This window comes from Aptenodytes patagonicus, chromosome 1 (genome assembly GCF_965638725.1).
Source record: "Aptenodytes patagonicus chromosome 1, bAptPat1.pri.cur, whole genome shotgun sequence".
Taxonomy (NCBI): domain Eukaryota; kingdom Metazoa; phylum Chordata; class Aves; order Sphenisciformes; family Spheniscidae; genus Aptenodytes; species Aptenodytes patagonicus.
In genome coordinates this window covers 193,984,137-194,005,857 of record NC_134949.1, presented here as the reverse complement: position 1 = coordinate 194,005,857, position 21,721 = coordinate 193,984,137, and the positions used below count along the sequence as shown (strand labels likewise).

General features: G+C 41.7%; 1 protein-coding gene across 1 annotated transcript in view; it reads left to right on the top strand.

The window, feature by feature from the left end:
- Positions 1–21,721, top strand: part of ENOX1 (ecto-NOX disulfide-thiol exchanger 1) — a 382,814-nt gene that overhangs the window by 125,024 nt on the left and 236,069 nt on the right. The gene's annotated exons all lie outside the window — the stretch shown is intronic.

The following is a 21,721-nucleotide window of genomic DNA, read 5'->3' as shown; positions in this document are numbered from 1 at the left end:
TCTTACTATTGCACTTAGTGGTTTTCTTAGGAAAGTTTTCTACTTTTACATCCCCCTACCAAAAGTACATTGCAGTGTTACACAGACTAGAGGAAGGGCTTTGAAAGACAGTGTACAATTTTCATAATATGGGATTCCACAGAGGCACTAGACTTACAAGAGCAATTGAAGACAGTTATAGCAGTACTTGACAGGTAACGCACAGATGTCTCTATTCTTACAGTCTCAGTCGAAACCTGACTTGATCTAATTAATTACAAGGAACCAGCACCAAAGAGAATAAAGAAAAACATTTCAGAGGGACCAAGGATCTTGAAAGTAAAGGTCATATGTTAAATCCAGGAGAGGGCTGAGTCTGAAATATGGCACCTTGTTCATAAAATTGACTGACGTTATATGTTTTGCTTAGAGGAGACTTAATTTCTTCATAATGCTGTTCTTTTAATGTTTGAAGGCCACCAATTCACTTATGTAGTTAATCACAATATTCTGTGTTTCTTTCACTCCATGAAAACATCCCAAGTGTCCTTATATTTTATTCTTCTCTCTTCACACAGCCCTTCACACAGTTGAGATTTCTGTTGGGAAGTTTCTCTCTGTCAAGAGCCATACAGCCAGCAGGCAGCTTGCAGTGCCATAGGACAGGCTTTCAGAAAAAAAGTCAGTGTTTGATAGACAAATGCAACACGCTATTTTAAGGTCTTTAAGTTATAATAAAAACCCAAGTCTATGTGGATGTCCTTTGTGGCAGCATTTTCTTTGCTTCTATGAAGAGGTTTCACTGCATGTGCTGACCATTCACTGGACTGCTGACAGTCTCACCACTGAATGCATAAGGTGCTTAAGACTATGGAGCCTAGATCAAACCTAGACTCTGCTCTGCAATCCCAGGCCCTCCAGGCATATGCTCAGGCTACAGGCTTTTTCCTGGCACTCCCAGTAGAGAGCTGTCACTCAACAGCCTATGGCCTTGGTCCAGAGTCCATTCCTCGCTCCCCTAGTGCTCCTTCTGTACTCCCTCCTGCAAAATTTCCCCAAAAGTTTGAAATGGTTGTTTTACACTTCAGTTCACCAAGATTCAGGTGCTCAGTGAGAGTCCACAGACATACGGATAAGGGTTGACATCTATGCAGCTCTCTACTGATCGATACGAGTTCGATCTGACCATTTTCCAAGCCAACCAGAAGCTGTGTAGCACAATTAGCATGATGCTGAGTACAAGCTAATAAATTGCCATGATTGGCAGCGTTTATTAGCTCTGACTCAGTGCAGTTAACTAGGCCTCGGCACTGCTAGTACATTTATGTGGCTTCCAGTTGCCTCCGACCCGGAGCAGAACAATCCTGAATTTGCTCCGTGTGGGCCCAGCAGCCTGGTATCAACACTCAGACCATGCAGGCACATGCTGTGGTAGGCTTTGCCCAACACTTAAAGCACAACAGATCCCTGGAAACACATTGCTCTGTGAGCAGTGGAGAAGCCTCTTTTAACGGATTCATGTCCCCTAAAACTCCCACCTCAGTTTCCTGGCTCCCCCTCATGTCCCTGCAGGCAAGGGGCAGCCCGTGCTGTGGAGGCACATCCATGCCAGCCGACAGGTCTGCCCACACCGGCCCATTGGCTTTTCCCAGGCAGAGTTTATGCTGGCCGCTCTGCCTGCCTTCCTTTCCATAGGCAACAATTTGTGTGCTGCTTCGCCGTCCGGCTGCTGGTTTTCATTAAACTTCTAGTAATGAAATTACCTTCTGTGACTTCTCTCCAACTTTTACACTGGCTTGAAAGCGGGTGCAAATTTGCTGCTGCCCCAGCTCTGCCAGTAAAGGTGTAATAGACGGACAGGCAGAGATTCAGTTAAAAATAATCAGAGAGAACAACAATCATGCCTGCTCTTTACTCTTAGGCTGCATTTTTATATTATTTTGATACTACATTATACAGATCGGATCTCAGAGCATACTGCCTTCAAGCTCTCATTTCCACGCTTGTCACCAGAGGTTACCCTCCCTTCAGCTGCGCTTAGTGGCTCAGCAGATTCTTTCTAATTGGATCTGAGAAATGATTCATGTTAAAAGAGCCATTTTTTTTAAATGATTTTTTTTTTTAATGACCCCAGTATGGTTTTGGGCATGGCCAGGCCAATGCTTGAACTGAGGCAGCTGAGGGGGTGTGGTGGGAGGGAGAATGAGTCAGGAGCAAGCCCCTGGTCTACTCACTAACATCTAGGGCTTTATATCCCTCACTGCAGTGCTGTTATCACAGAGGCAAATCCCTGCTCCCTAGTGCCCTTATTTCTACATGGTTTCTCTCTACAGTTTGCTAGCTTATAGGACACTGTCTTGGGAGGGAAACTGTCCTATCAATCCAAAATTAAACAATAAAAATGTGAACATGTAAACTATAGGAAACATTTTTACTAAAAAAATGAGGAATTTTGCATGTTCTCCCTGGTATCCAGTGATAGGACGTGTGGGAATGGCTCAAAGCTGCACCAGGGGAGGTTTAGACTGGACATTAGGAAGCATTTCTTTATGGAGAGGGTGGTCAAACACTGGAACAGGCCTCCTAGAGAGGTGGTTGATGCCCCAAGCCTGTCAGTGTTTAAGAGGCATTTGGACAATGCCCTTAACAACATGCTTTAACTTTTGGCCAGCCCTGAAGTGGTCAGGCAGTTGGACTAGGTGATCATTGTAGGTCCCTTCCAACTGAAATACTCCTATTCTATTCTATTCTATTCTATTCTATTCTATTCTATTCTATTCTACTCTACTCTAGATGTGATTCTGTATTTGTGGCAACGTGGCTTTCATGGTTGCATGATCTCCCTAGCACTTTGGTGTTCATATTCCTTAGTCAGTATGGGAAATGGCCAAAAGCTTGCCCATTAGGTCTTTCAAGAGGTGAGGTAAAGAACAAAACAATTTGATCTCAATAAGATTTAACTGTGCTATGGTCTGTAGCTGAGTCAATTAATTTGGTTATCAATAGTATAAGAAAATATTCAAGGACATTTGGGTTTGGCTGTAGGAAATGACTAATATAATGAGGAACATAAGTCCCATTGCCTTCATGTTTGTTTTGTTTTCCTTGGTGGAAGGAGTTGACTGATGTGACTAGAGCATTTTATACCTGGGATTATTACTAGTTTCTTAATCAAGGAAGTCTGAGTACTTTGGCTACATTGCCACGCTCTAACTCTTTCCTGCTCCCCACTCCAACTGAGACATTATAGATTGGACAAGGTTTGAAATAACTCTTGTTTCAAAGCATGGTTTTTTGAAGAGGCAAAGAGCAGTTACTGCTTTAAAAGAATCTGTCACCGTGTCCTCTAGAAGAAAGGCAACAACAATCTTTTCCAATAATGGACCCGTTATCTCTCTCCTGGAATTTATCAGGCAAGAAACATATTGATCCAATTTGCAGGTTGCAGCCTGTACTTCTCTAAACATGTCCAAACCCTTAGCACATGATGATGGCCAGAACTTACTCCGCATTTAGTTTGCAGACGTGTACCTCCCAGTCCCTTCTCCCTGGTGGGCTGCTGTTCTCTTTACAATCCAAGCAACCTAAAGTGGGTGAAAAATTCCTCTGTTTCAACTACTTCATTTTAACTCTGTTCTTCAGGAAATTCTCTTACAATGTTTTTCCTCCTTGGTCTTTCACCAGCTGTGAATTTTGAGCAAAAAATAGCACATGGAAGTATTTATATCCAAGCAAAATATGCTTAATGGGAGTTAAAAAAAATGTAGAAACTTTTTTTCTATTTATTATTTATAAATTCTTGTCATTTTTTAATATTCCTTTTGGAGCCACTATTTTTGTCTGCATGGAAGTGGCACTTCCCTTTTAATCTTTGGCTTTGCTTTTTAAGATTGCTTTTTAAGATAACTGACACCTTATCCTTCTCAGAAGACCCTGTTGTAATGATTCACTGTGCTTTACCTGTCATAATGAAACAAAAATGAATGTGAAATCATTCGTTTTCTGATCGATTTAGAATGAGAAAGATAAATCTTCCTTGTTTGTTAGAAACCATTTATAGAGGCTACTATGGCAACAAAATTAATGACAAACAAGGAGGCAGTTAATTAATTGTTCAGGCTGCCTAGAATAAGAAAATCCTGAATCTTTGCTGAATCCATTTACCACCATCCCAATAGCTCTTGGTTATTTGTTTGAAGAGTTAGTGCATCTTTTTACTGCACTGGAAAAAAAGAGGTTTATGATAATGGAATTGAAGGGGTGCATGTACTCCGTTAGCCTTCCCCCTGTGATCCCATTGGACATAATCGCTAAAGTTTGAGTTGTTCTCACAATGATTCCCTCTGCTGCTGATAATTTGATGAATTAAGCTGATAATGCCTTTAGGCTACTAAGGACGTAAACAAATAGCAGTAGTCCCTGCCCCGGGTGGTTTACAGTCTACAAAGCTGATACATGCCAAGTAAAAAGGGTATTTCCAATTGCTTTTTAAAATAGTTCTGGGGTGCTAGCAGAGAGATTATGTTGATATGTTAGGGAAGTGATCATGCCCCTGTACTCGGCACTGGTGAGGCCGCACCTCGAATACTGTGTTCAGTTTTGGGCCCCTCACTACAAGAAGGACGTCGAGGTGCTGGAGCGTGTCCAGAGAAGGGCAATGAAGCTGGTGAAGGGTCTGGAGAACAAGTCTTATGAGAAGAGGCTGAGAGAACTGGGGTTGTTCAGTTTGGAGAAGAGGGGGCTGAAGGGAGACCTCATCACGCTCTACAACTACCTGAAAGGAGGTTGTAGCGAGGTGGGTGTTGGTCTCTTCTCCCAAGTAACAAGCGATAGGATGAGAGGAAATGGCCTCAAGTTGTGCCAGGGGAGGTTTAGATTGGATGTGAGGAAAAATTTCTTCACTGAAAGGGTAGTCAAGCACTGGAACAGGCTGCTCAGGGAAGTGGTGGAGTCCCCATCCCTGGAAGTATTTAAAAGACGTGTAGATGAGGCGCTTAGGGACATGGTTTAGTGGACATGGTGGTGTTGGGCTGATGGTTGGACTCGATGATCTTAGAGGTCTTTTCCAACCTTAATGATTCTATGATTCTATGTGTTAGTGGGCATGAGATGGGGGGAAGAATACATAATCTGCCCAGGAAGAGAGGAAGAACCCTTGGGAGGCCTATAGGCAGTTAAGTATATAAACTACAGCAGTTTCCTTACTACTGAAGTTGGCATATTATGCTCTGTAAAGCAGGATTGATATGTTTTCTACAACAGAAGGATCAGCCAACAAACTGATTCGAGGTGTAACTTATGGAGAGACTGATCCGCTTTACTTTTTGGAATAAATTACAGTTTGAGAAAGTAAATACTTCTATATAGAGAGTTCAGAGCACGAAACATTTAGGCATTGTTCATTTTTATGTATGCATTTAATTCAAAGATCCAGACATATGGTGAAAACGCATATGGCCAGCACCCTGTAAGGTCAATTGCCATATGGCCAAAACTCTGCCTTTCCAGAGAATTTTGACAGGCGGGTAAGATCCCTGCCGGCTCAGAGTGGGGAGAGGAGCTATCACGTAGCAACAGGATGCTCCTTCTCCCCTCCTCTTCAGGCATTGTTTACTTTCTTGAGATGTCAGCTTTCCAGCCATATGATAGTTGACCTTCTAAAGTGTCACTATATGGAATTAGAAGCATATGAAATATGAACTAGAGAACCAAAGAGTACCCACTTCGACTTCCACAATGAAATTCCTTCCACAATTGACTTTCCTTCACAAAGTCAACAATTGTTGCCTCTGAATAAATTAGGAACAAGCTTCCAAGGCTGTGACAGGGATCAAAAGTAGTGACTAAACAACTGAGAAGCATTTGCTTTTCTATAATAACTCTTGAGGAAAGAGCTAAATCCAGACTATTCAAACAAAAGAATAAACCCGAATACTGGTTACAACAGTATATTACATTTTTCCGCTGGTGGGAACTCACACAGTTATTATTCTAGAGACTCTTTCCCCACTAGGTTTCATCATTTCTCTATTAGATTGAAAGGTAACACTATAAATCAAAAGTGCTGTGAGTTGGTATTTCCGAAAAAGGTAGTGGTGGCTGCTCACAAGCTGTGCACTAGTGTGCTCCATAGCAACGTGTAGGTTTGCAACACCATGTGAAGTAGCTTGGCGTGCCTTATCTTCTTCTCACAGCCATATATGTATACTAGGAGGGTTACCTACTGTGCGGGATGTGTACGTGATCGTGGTCCCTCAATCCTTACTTGGACAGAACTACAATTAGCTCTACTTAGGGTTTCCTTCTTGGTCTTGTGGCCAAGAGAGCTACATGGCTACATGTGATAGTAGCTGTATCAGCTAAGCAGTGATGTGCAGTGTCTGCTAAAAGAAGTTCCCTTGCTTGAAAGTAGCCATTAGAATATTTCTTCTGTTCCCTCACTCTAATGTTTACAAATCTTAGCTTGTTTTTAGCTAGCTAAGGAGAAGAGGAGGAAAAAGCCTCAGTTCAAATAATAGCAAGGGGATTCTTTTCAGTACAATAGTAAAGATACCAAAAGCCATCCTGTTTTCCAGGTGCTCTTCTGTTTCTGTCACCTATGATATCTACACCAAACATGGTGTCATCAGTCAGCAACAGCGTGGTGGGTTCATGCATATTTAGCAATTTGCAAATTATGCATGTGGAGCTCTTTGCATAGCTGTTTCTTTGTCTTTCTGCTTTTCTTCCTTCACTAATGATTCAAAATGCTTACATGCCTAGCATCAGAGGTCTGTATTCTATGCTTGCCGTTTGCCTTTGTACACCAATTAGGTCTTTGTAATTTAAATGATGTTTTATTTGCTGATTTGGAAGCATCCTCATTGGTAGAATGAGGTTTTCTTCATCCTGCAACTGTTCTTTGATATAATGATTTATTAAGGTACTAGGAGAAATATTGATCCTGCTAATAGCTTCTGCCTTGCCACAGAATGCCTTACATTTTACTCACTGAAAGGGCCATATTCCTTTTCTCGTCATCTGATTGACCATAAATGCTTTGGCCTTTCCCCAGCAATTATCACACTTACCAAAGCAATGGGTAAATGTCAAGTATTTATAGACTAATTAGAGAAGTCAACATGTCCAAATTATGTACTTTACATAGTACAAAGAGTCATTGGACAGCGCTTTGAAATTAGGGAGTGGTTCCATACTGTTCAAAAACAAATTAGCAAATTCAGAGGAGTTACGTGTCTACTATCGATTAGGGCTGCCTTTCTGGGAATTACTATGTGGAGCTATGTGCTGGGCCTGCGATTTATTAATGGCATTTATGCTTACATTTCATTGGTATTTCCCACTGTGTTCTCCTTCGTCTATCCTAACCTCCTCTTTCTTGAGAAAGCTTTCTAATATTAATGCCTGCGAGGTGGTGGTGAAGGCATCAATTTTGTAACCCACCTAGAGCTGATTCCTTTTGTAGTTTTTATTATCTACCTTGGAAAGTGCGTTATTCCTATGGTAGCCAGCAATGCTGAAAGGGAATAAAGGACAGCTGCATGGAAAATACAGTCAAGGCTTTAAAGGGACACAGTTTTGTTCACCGAAGAGAAGCCAAATGGAGGTGGAGATGTCCAGATCGCCTGCAGACCAGATCACTGGTGTCTCCAGTGGGCTTTTTAAAGTTGTGGACACAGCATTGTGGGCAACAGTTTCCTCTATTTCATCTGTCTTAATTTCCCTTCCTGTGCCCTTCCAGGCACAAAGTCTCAGTCTGGGCTATGGCAAACCTAAGTCATTTGCTTAATGCTAATTTAAAGGAAATTCTTGTTCATAAGACTGGGGCACTCACTGCTTCAAAGTATTGTTTAGTCAATATCTTGACTGTCTAGATTCAGATAAGGTTGGGGTTTCCATAGATTTGTGTTCCAGAGTTATAACAGTTAGTGAAAACACATTAGTAGAGGTATGTTAATTTTTATGCTTCACGGTTGGAGCTAATTTCAGACTACTTAGGGGTCAGAAAGACTTTGCTTGTGGAGGGAAGATTATCAGGAATTGTTTTTTGTAGTCCTTTGAAAAATTTCCTCCACCAAAGACTGTTGAAGACAGGACACAGAACAAGTTTTGCTGCTGTTCAGAAACGTCCCTTGCTCCTGTGCAATCACATACCCCCAAAACTCTGGCCAGAAAGCACAGAGGAGGAGAGTATTAATGTTGCCTTGCATTGAGATCTGTATCTCTAATTATGCTAATATTAGTCTGTTCAAAATTTGTTTTTAGTTAACATTTGGTACTTGTGTTTTATTTTCCTCAGTGTAAGCACTGTTGCTAATGAAGCTGTCACATAGGTGAGATGACTTTCGTCACCCACATCTGAGCTAGTCACCCTGCATAGTCAATGGAGACAAGCAGGCATTTCTAGGACAGGAATCATCTCAGCTTTAAATAGACATGCAAAATAAATCAGATTCATCGCACCCTAAAAGTGTTTCCTACTGTTAACAGTGAAGGGAGCTGGGAGTGACTAGCTCAGAGGGAGGTGTCCACAGTTCAGTGAGATGAACCTGTGATGATGTGGTAGGTGGAATGAATTACCCCCTCTAAGTCCCCAAAGGAGGAAGGATGCTGCTGAGAAAGCCTAGATAACATGCTCAAATTCAATCCCAATTTTTTAGATTATCTAAGTTAGCTGAGGTCTACCCTACATGTCCAATGTTCTGGGTTACTGCTGGTCTGGATCTGATTTGAGTGTAGGAGATGGAACTTTCACAGATGTAGACCTGTACGGCTCCACTAATGCCAGCGGAGCTCTGCTAACTACATCGGCGCAGGATCTGACCAGCAGAAAGGTAATTCTCTACCTGAATTACAGTAGCAGCCAGGGGGTGAGTAATACCTTCCTTTAAACAGGCCAACGTGATGCATGGGTTTGCCTTGTTCCAGCTACTGTAACTTGCTGTAACAGTGGCAGAAAAACAGCCTCCGACAAGGGAAAGGGGGGGCCCTTTTGCAGTAGCTGCAAATGGCTAGGTTGTACCCAGGGCATGGCTGTTCCTGGGGTGTTGTGGTCATATCACGGCGGCCCGTATGAGGCGAACAGAAAGGACCCCACCCCGTGGTCAGTGTTGTCAATAGATGCCCTTAAGTAATTTCTCTACGGCAACGTATCTTCATCTCCAAATGTTAATTAATAATTGATCTTGTTATGTATGTAGAAGACTCTCTATAATTCAATTCTCTATGTCTCATAAATGATTCTGCCTTGTCAGATTTTATGGTGAAATAGTAGATCCCAAATTAGCATAATGTAACAACCAGATCGCATATATAGCTTTGATCTGCAAACACTTTTGCCCATGAATAATTTTAGTTATTACAACTGAACTCACTGGGACTCACATATGCTTTTGTGGGATGAGAGCCGCAATGTTTATTGAATTAATTTCTTTCATACACTACATGTGTTGAAATGAAACTAATTTATCTGACACGTATCTAGGCATTTCTCAGCATATATTATGTAATTGATTTTTTTTAAGTGTAGTTCTAGTGAATTAGAGGCCTAGCTAATATTTCCAGTAGATATTTAGATAAAACTGAATCAGAGTTCATGTTATGAGATAGAATTTTACTTTATAGATGTGTATGTGCTAATATATGTATTATAGTATTTAACATAGTATATTGTATAGATAAGCAATTATACATATCTATGCATAGGCATATACAGATAGATATGCGTGCATATATATATGTATATGTAAGTGCATGTAAGACACTCTCTCCATATATATGTTGCATACATATACATTCTATGCATTTGAAAATACAGACAATTGCTATATTACTAAATATATGTAAATCCAGGTATACCCACACTAGTCTAACTCAAACCCATCTATCTTTACTTTCAAATAAACAATCTGATTCTGTTTCTGGAGTTTAAAATAGATCATTCCCCTCATGGGGACCAGCATGCTGTGTAACTCTGTGAAGAAAGAAACTCATAAGATTCAGTTTTAATGCTCATCTGGTGTCTCAGTGCGGACAAATGTCATCTGCTTTGTGTCCGTGCGTTGTGAAGCTGAAGAAATGTTGCACTTTGTAACGACACTGTGCTTATATATTGTTTTGCTGAAAAGAGGGAATGAAGGGAAGGTAAGAACCTTGCCGATAGCCTGTAAATTTAAAAATAGAAAATAAAAAGTTATCTGATATTTTTGGGTTTGCATGAAGCAATAAGGAAATATACTGAGCTTGCTCTGAGGATGTTGCTTAATGATATACAAATAATCACTCCGATTGCAGTGTTCGAAATGAGTGTGGTTTATGATCTAATGTCTAAAGATCGTTAACCAACATCTGCTATTTTCTGGAAACAGTGCTGAAAAAAGCCCCAAATATAAACTCCTTCAGTTAAATTGCCCTTTTTATATGCTGTAAGTAATGGGGAGAGAACCATAGGGAAGTCTGGATGTGCTGCTCGCATTCAGGTAAAATGAGATTGTTCTCTGTCGTTCAGAATTGACCTGGAGAGATTACTTGGCTTCCCTTGTAAAGGAAAAAGTGGTTGTTATGCTTACTTCTTTTATTTTAAATGGACTCAGGCAGCCATGAAGGCTTTTAGGCAGGACGTAGCACATTTGACCCGTGGGGCTGGCAGTGCTGGCTTTAATGCATTGCTCGCTGGCCCTAATCCCTGATAGTGTGGATCTCAGTTAGGGTGCTCGGCGTTCCCACCTGGAGCTGATTTCTGGTAGCCATGCTCACATGGTGGTGTGCTTCGATTCACAAGATGCCCGTTCATGTTGGCGCAAAGTACCGCTCGATGTGAATAACGCTGTATGGCGTTGGATCCTCCAGGAGGAATTCTGGACTTGAGATGTGCTGGTGTGTGGGTGTCAATCCCCTCACTTACCTGCCTGTGTTACTTGGCTAGTATTAGCACAGGAGTTAAGACAGATCAGATGTGTCTATAGACACTGCTGTGCTTATAGACCGAGCCTGTAATGTATAAACACCCTGTCCTCCAACCTCTGCTCATAAGATAACTTTATATTCACAGGCTTTTCCAATGAGCTTGTCAGGCTGCTTGTAAGAGGAACGCTTTTTAAGATTGGATCCCTTAAAAAAGATGACTGTAGATAAAAGTGCATCAGTGCACATTAGGGATGAAATTTTCAAAGCAAGGACATCCTGTTGAGTTCTGTCTTGCCATTGTTGGCTTCTATGTTCCTTCTTTCGTGTGAAATACAGTACAAACATCTCTGCCAGAGGCCTTTTATTTTGGGGTTGATCTGAATTTAAGGTCAACCGCTTAAAAATGAGATTAAACAAAGGTGATGAAATTATACTAAGTAAGTGAGCTGTTTCAATTAAATTTCTTTTTTTAAAAGGAAACAACCTACAAGGTGGCACTTACATTGTTATAGTGGCAAACAGCTAGCATTGCTGAATGTATTTCAACAAACACACATCTATAGGGCAAGATATGATCCCATTATTCCCCAATAAATGAAAGCAGTTTGGGATAGTTGATTCCTCAGTGAAACAACAAATTCTCTGGGTTTTCTTTACTGTGGGGCAAGAACATACTTAGGGCTGGTACCACGGCAGCTGATGAATGTCTGATTCTCACCCTAACTTTCCCTAACGAGGTTTATTTATGTCCCCAGTCTCTGCATGATCACCACTCATTTAATACTGTCATTCAGGAGTATGTGTGTTTAGAGTTTTTGCAGAGATGCTGGTAACATGTCAACAGGAGTTAGTGGAGCTCAGCAGCATTTGGTTGCATTTTTCAGTTCATCGTTTTGACTCTTGCAAGTGGTTTAACTCCTGGTGTACTCCAGTTCTGTAAAATGAGGCAAAACAATTACTGTCCAGCAAGCAGACTTAACCCCGATATGAATTTATTGGTGTTAGGGAGCTCCTTAAGAGTCATGGACAATGACACCATAGATGTGGAAAACAGTCTAAATGTTACTAATATTTATTTAAAAGAGAAACCTTTTCCAAGCCTTGTATTTTAAGTTTAAGAAGAGTATAGGTAAAAGCAATGTTTTAGTTTTATTAAGCTAAACTTGTACTTTATCATCCGTTGGAATAAAGTACTTCTCTTTGGATATAATAGAAGATGTCCCTGCATACATCAGGCTGGCCTCAGGTGTCATTTTCTTATAGGCAATTGAGAAATCTGCCTTCTTTTCCCTGTGATTCAGGATCTGCAATCCGAGGAGAAAAAGAGTTTTCAGAAAGAGAAATGACAGTTCCTTTAAGTTTATGTTAACATTATCACACCAACTGAAAAGGTCAGGAAATTCGAGATTGCCTGTAATGTTACAGGCTGTAATGCTGGCTCAGGTGAGTTAACCAGCCTGTGGAAGGTGGTGGACTTGTGCTGACTTATCACGTACAGCCCTGGGGCTATGTATTTAACCATTCCTGGTTAATTAATACACTAAAATTTCATTTTTATGTATCTTTGGACATGTAGTCTGGGGAAATGTCGACTTGAGCATAGAGGGAGACTGGAATCTTCCCAGTGACTTGAAAAGTCGAGTATGAGCTGAGCTTCTCTGCCCGCCTGCTTTAGGTGGACAGGCAGGGCCAACTAGAGATGCCCAGACCACATACCCAGACCATCAAGACCTTTGTCTTCATAAATCTCTTGTTCTTCCCAAAGAGTTGGCTCATTAATTGGCCATTGTCCTTCTAGCTGAGCAGGACTAGATGAATTTCTCCATTAGAGGACTACAGAGCTGTATGCTGTGAGCTGTAATGTGAAAAACTTACTGTGCGGGAATGAAAAAAAAAGAAGTGCTAAATTAAAGATGCTTCTAACCTGACATAAATAACCACTGTTGCCAGTCACCACACCGTATCATGGATCAAAGTTGTTTTTTACTAACAAACATTTGGGCAAGCAGTTTTGAATTTGTACATGACATTGGAAACCACTCCTGTGTGGTTTGTTGTTTTTTTTTTCTTCTTTCTGAGGTTCTTATTTTGAATGCACTTAAAAGTCACCAATGTCATAAGCAAAATATTTCATTATTACATTAAAGGAAGAAAAGTGCCCTTGGCCTGTGGTCACATTGACCAAGATTTTATGGTGGAATTTTAAATCCCCTAACCATAGGGATTTGTAAATTGAAATATAGATGCAACCTTGAAATGTACAGTTTCAGCATTGTTGGGTGTGATAAATATGAGCCATAAAGTAAACCTGTGCTCTGGTTTACCAACCAGATTGGATCAAGCATCGTTGCTGAAGCTCCTTTGCCATTTTCTGTGTTTCTCTTCTCAGCATCTGGTTCTACAGATCACTTTTCTCCATTTCAAGGTTGTATTTTTTTCTGAGGCTGGGGTTAAGGAATTGTCACATCCCAAGGGGAATCTTTGTTTTTTATTTTTTAATCTATCTTGCTGTAGCTTTATTTCTGCAGCAAGTGGTTTCAGTAATCCATACTGATGAGTTGTCCCCTCTCCAGGTAGGGTTGACAGGTAGATTTACGAACCAGGAGAAGATAATCTGCTTCCACAAGAGGTCACTGGTACCAGTGCACATAGCAACTAGTTTCTGCCATGCTTCTCTAAAGGGCAAGTTTAGACAAGCCTCTCATCAAAAGGAGTAAAAAAGAAAAAGGAGTTCTTACTCTTTAGAAGATACCTACAAAGAAAAGGGGTAAAACAGATAAATGAGAGTGCTTTTAAGAACTTCTTTCCTTTCAGTAGTCAGGTAGACAGATGTCAGAAGTCAGAAGTCCGTTATTGCATTCCTGTCTGAGTTGGTACTTCACCGTTCTCTGCTGATGTGTGATGCTTGGCTGACGTTGCTTCAGAGTCTGTGTTTGAACGGCCGTGAGGATTGCTAGAGCTACAGATAGCATATCAGGAAGTTGTTAATTCATCTGTAAAGTAGAATCTGTATGAGTAATTAATATAATTTCTCCTGAAATCCATATGCCTGTCTGCCTATTGTTAAAGGAGGTTGCCACGGGGTGAAATTTTAGGACACTCCTCTCCTGGTTTCTGTGGGTGCAGGCAGCAAAGGTTCCTGGTGTCAGGGGACAAATCTCCCTTTTAATTTTTCAGTCTGCCTGAAAACCACCTTTGGAGAGAGGCAACTCCATTAACAGGAATTAATGGAGCCCTTTCTGTAGGCAGGGGTCTGCCCGGAGTGCTGGTGTTTGTAATAATCAGGACATTTCATGAGCATGTTATTTCTGTGTTCCTAGAGCTTTACTTCGAAGCTGATTGTCTCAGGGTGCATGTAGCTCCCCAGCACACTCAAAAATACCAAAAGGTTTTTGTCTTGTTTTGGCATCCTGTCTGTGTGCAGCTCCTAGTCCCCCAAGGATAAACAGAGGAAAGCTTTTCTCTGCTATCTGGTGATAATTTTCTAAAGGTCAATGTTGTCATCCCTTTTACAGCAAATCTTACCTGTCAACTGCTGCCCAAAATGGCTAGAAGATATTTCTTTGCATTTCACTTGCAGTGGGGCTTTCCATGTGCAGCACCGGCTAAGCCTTTTTGCGTTCAGAAGTCCTTTGTGCTATTTTTTTTTTTTTTAACAATGTTCTGCCTTTAAAATCATCATCTCCCTCATTCCTTCCCTGCCATTCACACCAGTTCCAAAATCCGTGGAATGTATAGCACAGATTCCCAACATAATGCTTTAATTGCTGATACAGATTTTTTTTCCCCCTCTCTTTTCTTTTTCCTGGAAGAAGAACAAATTTAAGATTCATGCGAGGTAAAGAGACTGTAACTCCCAACGGCGTTGTTTTATCTCTTAACATTTAGAGGTGACTTTTAGAGCTGTTCAGTGTGAGGAATGAGTTTCTTGTCAAAGAAAATTCTCATTGCCATCAGTTTTGACATGTATTTACTGGGTTCTAGAAGGACTTTGTCTCCTCCTGCACCCCCATTCAGCACTGTCCAGTGATGGGGACGGTCTTGTACCGCCTGACATAATCACAGCTGCCCAGTCCTCTTGGCCAGACGGGAGCTGCATTCACCTCTCAATTTGTTAGAAACAGATGTTTGCCTCAGAGGAAAGGAAAAGGGGATGGAAAAACATAGCAGCTGCCATGAAATTTCCATTGTGGAAAGATGTGTATAATCCAGGGTGGGATTTCTGGTCACAACCTGCGAGTAAATGCCTGTCCTGGGAACTCTGGCTAATTTGTGCTTAGGTGCTCACCACTCACCTGAGATGGGTGATGGCAAGTGGCAGGTTGCAGACTTCAACAAAAGCTTCTTCACAAAAATCTTCAACTGAAATCAGTAATTTCACCCCACTGCAGATTCCTTTGGTTCCCTTCTAATTACCAGGCTTTTGTGGGATACGAATACTGCTTCTTGCCCAGCTGTAATCATATGCCAGTGTTTGGGCTAGAAGAAGGAACAAAATAAAAAAAAAGGAACATTTTAATTTGGATTAAATAGACATTTATCTCCTCAAACTGGTCAGAGAGAAATTAATTGTTTTATTCTTCTGATCTACTAATTACATGTAGAGGCAAGCCCATGTAAGCTTTTCCTACATGCTCTATCATTAAAGAATGGATTACGTCTGAATTAAATTACTGTATTTCCATCAAAAGTCTCAGTGGGTCAGGGTAGTTGGCAAGATTTATAGGCTAAAAAGAAGGAGGTCAATGGATGTCAGTGGTTAAGAAATATATTGTTCTGCTGGGGAAGTTATCTTTTCCTGAGAGACTGAATTGCTCTTTTTCTCATTCTTAGCATCTCTTCACACGCTTGCACTGCATGGACATTAATTCTAAACTCCTGTAGTTTCTTGTCAGTTCTTACCCTTTCAACCACCAAGAAACATCGTGTCAAGTGCATGCGTTCCAAGTCCCTGCCTCAGACAGGGAAGCATAAGAGATCATGATGGCAATGCTTAATTTTCCAGCATGATATCTATTCTTAGTCCTGTTTTGTCTACAGTGGTAGGGCTTTGTGTGTGCTGGCGGTGACTACAGACACAATTGCTTTCTCACTGCTATAACTATAACAACTGTCTCCTGCCTCTTCCTCTGGCTACGTAGAAAAGCAGATGAGAGTGGAAAAGTGAGAAAAAACTTGACAAAAAAATTGTTTCTTGAAGGTGAGATTCGCGGGCAGAAAAGGCAGTAGATGTCACCTTTGGGTCAGCAGCACAGAACAGTGATTTAAGAAAGAGGGAACAACTCTATTATTGTTTTAAAAAGTGTCAGACAACTTAGGACATGCAGTTGTTTTTCTACCCTATCATGAGGTCTTTTCCCAAATTTTGATTTCATAATTAGAAAATATATGTAATTATGACACAATCTGAAAAGCTTCAGTAAACACAGAAAATTGCAGGTGTCAGGTTACCTTATCCCCTTTTCCAGGTAGAGAAAGCGGATCCGTGCAAAAGAGAAAAAATTGCAGGCACATGAAATGTAAATGGCCACTTAACAAAAATTAAATACATAAATACCTAAATTTCTGCTGGTTTCTAATCAACCATCTGTTTAGGCAGCATACAAAGGAAAAGCAGGAAATCATAAGCACCATTTGAGACTCGCTTCTCTAAGCCATATTAGTTGCGTTATTACCGTAATTAACACGTTCTCTAATAGAACTGAATACACCAGAGATTGCCCCAGGTTCTGGGCTTTGGGACAAATGACTTCTCTGTATGAAAGCCAGCAGAAAGGCAGAGGTTTCTCTTGCAGTCTCAGGGGCGTCAGCATTCCCAGTGACTGGGCGAGGAGCTCTTGCAGGTCTGGAGCGGAGCCAAGGTTTTACGAGAGGAGCCACACATCCCTCCCTTGGTGCAGTCCTGACCTGTTCTTCTACCGCACAGCAGTCCAGGAGATGCAGAGCTGGTTTCTATGTCAGCAACGCAGGTGTACTAGTCACCTAAGGGGACATAATAATACTACTACTAATAATAATGAAGCACATGCGCCAAGCAAGCAAACAAATTTTACTTGACCAAAACTCAGCAGACCTTTAGGAGGACCCACCAGCCTCTCCCCACCTGCGTGCAATTTGCTCTTGAGACTCGCCAATTTTCCAGCCTGGCAGCTCTGTGCAGAAAATCCCAGCGAGACTTTGGTGACTTGCACAGTTCCATCAGATTTTACTGAATAGTTATTTACAGAGAGAGTGAATGAGTGAATAGCTGCCAGACAATTTGTAATGTGTGTTGCTGTAAAGCAGAAGATAAGACGGCATTTCCTATCATAATCTACTAACTCAGGCATGTGTAATCTTGCCGTGTTTTTTCCTGGTGCATGGAGCACTTCGTGGGAGAGGATGGAGAGATGGCTGAGAACACTGTTCTGACCTTGAATTTGCAGCTATACATTTATTTGAACTTACGTTCTTCTCTGAATGCTGTTTTTCCACGTGAGCGGTTGCTGTCACAAGGATGGGAGAGGCAGAAGGCTGCATGACTGTGAATAGACGATGAAAGGTTCTCTGTTATTATGTTGTCCACATCTTTGGGAATCCTGCTGGTGGGAAATCTCTCTGGATCCCAGATGTCTGCCTGCCCAGGCTGAACCACACACAACAATCTGGAGAGGGGAAAAGGAAGGGATTTATGTAGAATCACAGGAACTGACACGTAATTTGGGTGTCCTTGAGTTCTGTCCTGACTGTAAAAGTGGCTGAGAAAAAGGGTGAAGAAAGTCAGAAAGGAACTAAGAAATTTCCCTTTAGCTTTCATCGTAAACCCTGGAAGAATGAGGTTTTTTATATTCCTGTTTCAAAATTTGTTGTAATCCTATAATCTTCACAGTCTCATTCTCTCATACATACAGAATCACAAAATCACAGAATCACAGAAGGGTGGAGGCTGGAAGCACCTCTGGAGATCATCTAATCCAAACCCCCTACTCAAAGCAGAGCTGCGTCCAGTCAGGTTTTTAGTATCTCCAAGGATGGAGACTCCATAACCTCTCTGAGCAACCTGTGCCAGTGTTCTATCACCCACGCACTAAAAAAGGGTTTTTTTGTTCAGGTGGAATTCCCTGTATTTCAGTCTGTGCTCATTGTCTCTTGTCCTGTTCCTGGGTGCCACTGAGAAGAGTCTGGCTCCGTTTTCTTTACCTGCCTCAGGTATTTATCCACATGGATAAGATCCCCCTGAGGCTTCTCTTCTCCAGGCTGAAAAGTCCCAGCTCTCTCAGCCTCTCCTCAGAAGCTAGATGCTCCAGTCCCTTCATCATCTTTGTGCCCCTTCTCTGGACTCACTCCAGTAAGTCCATGTCTCTTTCTCACTGGGGAGCCCAGCACTGGACATGGACAGATACACTAGACACGTAACAGTTGGACACTTCAGACTTACCTATCTAAAGCATTTTTTAATCTTTTCATCTTAATTCTGTATGATGGAGGTTTACATTGACCTGTCCAGACTGGTATGGAGACAGACACATGGGAAGGGACCTCTTGAGGATCTAGTCCAATGCTTCAATCAAAGCAGGGCCAGCCTCTAAGTTAGTTCAGGTCCCTCAGGGCAATGTCCCATTGAATTCTGAAACTCTCCAAGGATGGTGATGCCACAGCCCTTCTGGGCCCTTGTGCCAGTGCTGCATCACTCTCGTCAGAGAGAAAATTTTCTGTGTGTCTAGCTGGAATTCCCCTTGGTACAACTTGTGATTGCTGGCTTTCGTCCTTTCACTGTGGACCCCAAGAAGGGTCTGGCTTCACCCTTGCTCTAACGCAGATCCTTCAACCTCTCCTCACATGCCATGTACTCCACCTCCTACTGTCATAGTTGCTTTCCACTGGACTCACTCCAGTTTGCCAACATCTTTCTTGTACTGGGAGGCTCAAAGCTGGACACATCATCCCAGATGTGGCCTCATGAGGACTGAGCAGAGTGAAGTAACCACTTTCCTTGCTCTGAAAGCCGACCCACTTAATGCTGAGCCACATAATGTGTGCTGGCACTTCCACTGTGTCCTCCAGTATGTATTGCTTGGAATTTACTAGCATCAACATTTATTTTTTTATTATGTTACCTTAGTTTAGGTCTCTCTAAAGTTTCTTACAAACATCTCAGATGATAAACATAAGTTATCCGCAACTTTCATTATCTTGCAGTCCTCACCATACACATGCTTTCCTGTTCTGCCATATATTTATGGAATGTCATAAGACAGGAGGAAATCTCAAAAATCTGTTAACTTTTTTTGTTGTAAAGTGGAAGCTAGCAATTAAACATTATTCTTTTTTCTATCTCCTGCTCATTTTTCATCTATGACATTATGCTTCCCTCATCCATGGCTGATTAGTTTCTCTATTAGCTTCTTGTATGACAACTCATCAGAGACCTGTTGGAGGTTGTCTGCTGCGTTATTGTAGGATCTCAGGCATAGACAAGGAAAAGATGCTGGTAGATGCTGCACAAACAGAGAATGAAAAGTTGGTAACCACCTGAAAGACCTCACAAAAGAGCTCCATTTTGAGACTAAATGTTGTGGGTCAGCATACCTCCTGGTTGCTTTGGGAAGAGACTTCATGTGGTGTTGCTGGAAATTTCTGATGTTATGGCATCTCCTTTCTTGTAAAATTAACCTTAACAAAAGGATGTCACAGACAGCCACCTGATCCCACCTGCAGCATAACTGTTGGTAAGACTTTTTTTGGCCAGAAGGTACTTCTGAAGAGAGGTTGAGGGGCTGGAACAAAGTAGCATTACAGTTTTACAGAGACTTTCTCACAAACGTGGCGAAGAGTCAAGAGACGCTACAAAGACACCTAATTGCAAAGTTGGCAAGTGATGAGTGGAAGCAGGGACTATGGACTGTTTGGGTGTGCGAGTTGACCTTTTGGTGCTGAATAAAATGAGCAATAAGGTGGAAGAGTCCTTGAAAGTTGATTGTTTGATATGACAGGGAAAAGGAGCTAGGAAGATGAGCAAAAAGAAAACCAAGTGTGAGGCTAGGGAATGATCTCTGCAGCAGCATTGTGGATCAATACACCATCAGGGCACGACTGAGTTTGTCAGTGGCCAGGAAAAGGATGTTGCAGTAATTGAGACATGAGGTGATGAGAGCCTAGATAAGAATTTAATAGCATGGCTGGGAGTGAGAGGTGCGCCTGAGAGATGTTAATTGGAAGGAATCTGCAAAATCCTGGGTACGTCCACAGAGCAGGCAGGGCTCTGAGTGCAGCTCATGGGGGCCAGCCTGCAGAAGGCTCACTCCAGACAGGTCAGCAACCAGAAGCAGTGAAGATGTGGTGATGTGGGCTTTGATGTGGGCTAGCTGTACGCAAATGGGCTATTATGAGTTCAGGTGCTGCCACCACTGGATTTCACTATTCCTTTGCTTGTGTGCTCCACATTTCTTTGGGGGGAAAAAAATTGCTTCTAAAACTCTAATAAATTGTTCCTTTCTATTTTTTTTTTCCCTCTGGGCTCTTTGGCCCATGTGCACATGAATAGATGGAGTTTCCCGTTTCTAGGATTTGGCAGCTTCTCAGATCTCATTGTTTCCTGCAGATTCCCTTTCTTTCTCTTGATACTGAAGTCATGAGCGTGGCACTGGTAGATACTGAAGAAAACTGAAAAATTAGGGATGTTTTCAAATTCTGGAAGAAAACAAAATTTGGCCAGTTGAAGAACTGTGCACAGGAAATTAAAAAGCAAAACCCAAACAACGTCATCTCCCCAAGGAAAGCAATAAAATCAACCAAAAGTACTGCCAAAGGTGGAAAAACTGATCATAGTCCTGTAGGACGTTAGTCTGGGAGGCGGGGGGGAAGCAGTACAGTATAACATAGTCACTATTTCCCAGTAGCTGTAACTTAGCTCCAAGTCTTCTTTTCAAGTCACTTATCTCACTAAAACTTGTCACATGCCCTTTCCTGATGCCCATTCATTGCATTTTCGTATGAGCGGCACAGTGCTTTGAGGGGAGGCACAAGCCTACTCGCATTGGAAGCGGGAGTCCTGCAAATGACTTTTAAGTCATTTGGCTTCAAGGTGCACAAGGACTGAGCTTTACCCGCCACGCCAGCTGAAATCATGATCCTCCTCTAACAGGGAAAAGCTACGTCTGTTAAGGAACAAATGCTGCCTTAAAACAGATCATAAATATGGCCATGAGGTTAATATTTGTTTTTATTTACAGTGGCATAGGAATGAGTCTGTTTTACATTCTTGCGCACATGTGACACGTGTAAACAAAGGTAGAAACTTTAGAAATGTGAGTAAGACAGTGGATTACTCATAGGGAAAAATCACCATTTAGAAATTCTTTGTTACATCTGCCATGGATTATTTTTCAAAGAAAGAAGTCTGAAAACTTTGAATTAACCTTGGTGCTTTAAGTACAGCTTCTAGGGAGCCGTAATAAAGCTTGTGCTCTAATACCTTTCAAAGTGAGCAAGTAGAAAAAAATCAGGGGGAGCAGAGGGATGCAGCAGCGCGAGAAATGTCGCCCGCGACATTTAAACTCATATTAATCTGCTGTGACACTACTAACATTTGTTGGTGACTTTGGGAGAGGATGTTGGCAGTGGTGGGTGGGATCACAGATGTCATCTGGTTTTAAGGCCTTGGATGAACCCGTTTCCCTGTTTTCATGGTGCTGACAGGGAGCTTTTTACTGTAGCAGAGAAATCCTGGTAACGAATAGTTTGTCAGGCTGTATGCTTTAGTCCACTGTGGGTGATGCGGTTCATATTTTGCATTACTGCTCAGCAACGTGTTAAAATCTTGTGCAGGGAAATTCCCTCTAATATGAGATGATAAGCG